Below are 5,096 nucleotides of genomic sequence, written 5' to 3'. Positions count from 1 at the left end.
GTATCAGAAACCAACTAAATGGGTTGATCTTGGCTTAAATTTTGTTTAATATGACTGCCAAAGATAACTTTTTTAATGTTTTCATGTTCAAAGTACATGTATGTCACGTTTTATCATTATTTCTTTTGCACTTTTTGATGTGTTACATTTCGGTAGAATGTACCATATAACAATGTGATCATGTTCATTGCTCCTGAAAAGGATTCGCAGTATCAGACGCCAAATGACAGGATAATCACAATTAAAGACATTCCAAAGAAGACTATGATTTTCATGTATCAAGCTTTTTAATGTATTCATCAAGGAATTTTCTAATGTGACTGTGGTGTTGGGTGGCTGAATTTAAGTTTCAATATTCGTTTAGCTTACTAGCACGCACTATTTTTTAACATCTTCTCTTGTTCTCTTCTTTGTGATACAGATAGAATGTGTATCTTATGCTATGATGCCACGTAGTTCAAATATTGGCTTGCCAAATTCATACCAATGGCTCTATGTCCTATGATCTCCCTAAAATGTATATTTTGCATTCAGACTGTAATACCGTACATTTAGCCATCATTCAAAAGGCGTTTTCATTTATAGTTTACATTCACATATTTCTTTCAAGGAGTTAGCAGATTGTCCTATTGTGACGAAAAAGATCACAACGCACCATGGCAGCAGCATGCAGGTAATTATATTTGTTGTTGTCAAAATAAATGCTGCAAACCTAACTAGAATGTAAGACAGAAAGGCCTTTTGTCTTTGATCATTTCCATTACTCTATAAGATACGTGCTAGCATACCAGGTAGAGCACTCAACTTGCTCAGTTTAACTTACACTTCATGTCCCAGAACAAAGTTCAAAGTTCTGATAAAAATGTATTGTTGAATTTCCGGTGTGTAATCATGCTATATCATATTCAATTTGATCCATCAAGAATATTGACATACGTCTTGCCAGACAGCTGATGGCCAGCTGATGTACTAATCATTGTGATTCCCATATTTGAAATCCTTGTATGGCCTGATGTCATTTTCTTAATTTGATTTCCAAAATTATTTTCAGATGTCCAAGAAAATACTCTTTGATCAGAATTTTCAAACATTTTCTGTCAGGAGACGAATGATCATATAAACATACATGCACACATTTCATTCACATCCACAGATTAGTCTCATTCTTGGAAATTGTACAGGTGATCTAAATTCATGTATAATGGCAATATTCACTTTGTTTTGCATTTGTAGATGATAGGTGTTGAGGATATATTATTCATGTGATATGCCTCTTTGTTTCTAGGATGTTGGACTTCGTGAAGAATCCTTTCATGACTTCAATCCAGATGATGTTTTGGAAGGACTTATCAGCATAGAAACGATGGACTATGTTACTCAAGTCCTCAAGGCACAGTTCATCACTTCACTTGGATTCTATACTGCATCATATCTCTACTCCCTGAGTTGTACCAATGAGCAGCTTCCCACCAAGCTGCCAAGAGAAGAGGCATGTGTTCAGATACATTATTGTACTGGTCATTGTGTTGTATCAGCTCAACACAGTAGACGAATATTCCTGTATGATAGTCTTTCAATTTCTAATCGTGTTCAAACTGTGTTCCAACAGCTACAACTACTCTATTACTGTGACAACCCATCTGACATTGAATACAGATACAAGGCAATACAAATTTGTTTGCACTGTTTGCCACTGCTAACACACTGGCATTGTTATCCAGTCAGACTCCTGGTGTAAACAGTTTGATAAAAGCAAGATGCGTTTGCATCTATGGAACTGCCTTAGAGAAGGACAGATTATTGACTTTCCAGAAGACACTGAATATAAGACACAGCGACAATCATTTGCTTCATCACAACACACTTCGAGCATGGACAAATACTTCAGTGATTAGAAATACTTTCAAGAACAGAAGCAAATGAATTCAAGTGACTGTAGAGTAAAACTAAGAAGTAAACAGGTTTGTGAAGCTGTCAAACGCAAGAGATTTGACCCACACTTTAGACAGAATATAAGAGAAAAAGAAAGAACTAGTAAATATAAGAAAAGACCGAATCAGAACAGAGAGAGAAATATTTTAAGAGAGACTGCATCAAGAAAGTTGAAGAGATTTGACACAAATTACAGAGATAATCAAAGGGTGAAAGATAGGACTTCTAGGAAGGAAAAGTGAAATGATCCAGAATATTCTCGGAAAGAAACTGAGCGAGAGACAACTTCTAGGAAGGAAAAGCGAAATGATCCAGAATATTCTCGGAAAGAAACTGTGCGAGAGACAACTTCTTGGAAGGAAAAGCAAAAAGATCCAGAATATTCTCGAAAAGAAACTATGCGAGAGACAATGTCTAGGAAGCGAAAGCGAAATGATCCAGAATATTCTTGGAAAGAAACTGTGAGGGAGACAACGTCTAGGAAGGAAAAGCAAAATGATCCAGAATATTCTCAAAAAGAAAGTGAGAGAGGGACTCCTATGAGGGTAAAGAGGAATTTGGATTCTAATTTTCGTAAGGCAGAAAAGGTCAAGATAGACACAATTTTATGTATTACAACTTTTTTAATATTGTGAAAAGCTTTTCACAGTATTAAAGAAGTTGTTATCCATAAAATTGTGTCTATCTTGACAACCGTCAACTTCTAAGTAATGCCTGTCAAACAAGGCGGAAAAGGTTAGGAATAAGAGTACAAAGCAGAAGGAGAGAGAAGATGAGAGTATGAGACAGCAAGAGTGGTTGAATGATAGAGAAAGAAGAGCTGAAAGCAGGTAACAGTCATCCCCACAGTCAACAAATGACCTCATCTCATTCTTTCATAATAATGTCTCAGAAGGTCCAACTTACATTTGCAGCTGTTGTAAACAGCTTTGGTATAGACATTCAGTGGTACAGTCAAAAACATGTAAAACTGCTACAGCTACGCTGTGTTTAAGAAATGTGATATCTGAAGGTGGCAAGGAGTGGTTGTGTAACACATGTCACAGATACTTGAAATCAGAGAAAATTCCACCATGTGCCATTATCAAACGACTGGAGTTACCACCTATCCCTCGACAACTGGAAGGATTACATTCTCTTGAATTTCAGCTGCTTGCTCCAAGAATTGTGTTCATGAAAATCTACCAGGCTCCCCGTGGACAGAAGTTGAAAATCCAAGGAAACAATGTTAATTTTCCTTGCAATGTTGTGCAGACTGTTACAACACTGCCCTGTCTTCAGAATAATGATGGCACCATCAAAGTTAATTTCAAGAGGAGGTTGACTTTCAAATCCTCTTAAAGGAATCAAAATATTTGACCAGATAAAGTGAAAGAAGCAGCAAAGTGGCTTACAGAAAATGGGAAACTCTACAAGCGTGAGAACATTGAGTTTGACAACAATTGGACATACAGTGAACTTGCAGAAAATCATGATTTTGATGAAACCATAGAAAACACTGGAACTCAGAAATCACCAGAACATCAGGATTGTCCCAATGCTTCAAATCAAGATCATCCCAACACTGTAGCACAGGATCACACTCATGCAAGACCTGCAGAGATTTCTAATGCAACACCTCATGTAGGTCAGAGTGAGTGAGTGTGGTTTTACGCCGCTTTTAGCAATATTCCAGCAATATCGCGGCGGGGGACACCAGAAATGGGCTTCACACATTGTACCCATGTCGGGAATCAAACCCGGGTCTTCGGCGTGACTAGCGAACGCTTTAACCACTAGGCTACCCGACCGCCCCCATGTAGGTCAGAATATACCTGAAGCAACAGGTGATGAATGGAATGAGATTGAAGAGACAGAAGTGCATGGTGGGAGTATTGACACTACGTTCTCAGATCCCAGTTTTATTGAGGAAGATGAGAAAAACTTGATCTGGTCAATTGCACCTGGACAAAACAATCATCCTGTATCTGTCTTCAAAGATACTTACTGTGAAGAGATGGCATTTCCATCAATTTGTTGTGGCCAGCCAAGAACTGACAAAGAAAGAGAAGTGAAAATACACTACAGTGAAATTGTCAAATCAGAACTAAGACGATCTGACCGTAGAGCTGCCACATGTGTGGACAATATTTTCTTTAGAACCAAGAAACGACAAATGCAGCACATTTTTGGAAAAATGCAAGTTGCACTGAGGAAATGTAAGGGCAAAAATCAGAAATCTCAAGAAGGAAGGAGCAATATCCCGTCTAATGCATCTTCATGAAGGATACAGAGTGCTAAGAACAGTGAGAAGCCCACCACCATACTTCGAGAAACCCAAAAAAGATCTTTTTGCCATGATTCGTTTTTTGGGACCAGCAACTTTCTTCATGAGCTTCCCGCTGAAACCCGCTGGCTTCACCTTTTGAAAATCTTGTCCAAAACTGTAGATCAAAAAGAAACAACTGATAAGGAATTAAGATCCTTGACTTGGCCTAACAAGTGCAGGCTGATTCAGAGTGATCCTGCTACAGCATCAAGGTACTTCCATTTCTCCGTGCAAGCACTCTTGAAATTCATGCAGAGCAACCTCCATCCTCTTGGTGGAAAGGTACAGGACTACTTCTACAGAGTGGAGTACCAACACCGTGAATCACCACATATCCATATGTTGGTATGGATAGAAGGTGCACCACAGTATGATGAACATAATGAAGAATCTGCAAAACTTGTAACAGACTTCATTGACAAGATCATATCTTGTTCTGCAGACCATCCTCAAACAGACCTTCAGTCACACAGACATTCCAGAACCTGCAACCAAACCCGCCATACATACAGATTCAACTACCCTCAACCACCAATGAAAAAAACTGTTGTCTTAGTGCCACTTGGTGAAATACCAGATGCTGAATTCCACAAAAAAAACCTACACAGCAATACACAAAACCTTGAACGCCATTAAATATGGGAGGACATTACAATAGAACTGCTCCGTGCAAGGTTAAGCATTACAAAGGAACAATATATTTTGGCAGTTAGATCATCAATTTTTATCTGCAACAGTATTTCTGCAACGAACTCCAAATCAAATTCGCATGAATCCATATATATCATCATGTGTGTCTGCATGGCGTGCCAACATGGATGCACAGTTCATCCTAGACATCTATGCTTGTGCGATG

This window comes from Haliotis cracherodii, unplaced genomic scaffold (genome assembly GCF_022045235.1).
Source record: "Haliotis cracherodii isolate W230 unplaced genomic scaffold, xgHalCrac1.p SCAF_2, whole genome shotgun sequence".
Classification (NCBI taxonomy): domain Eukaryota; kingdom Metazoa; phylum Mollusca; class Gastropoda; order Lepetellida; family Haliotidae; genus Haliotis; species Haliotis cracherodii.
The sequence above is the reverse complement of the archived record's forward strand: the minus strand, read 5'-3'. Positions refer to the sequence as shown.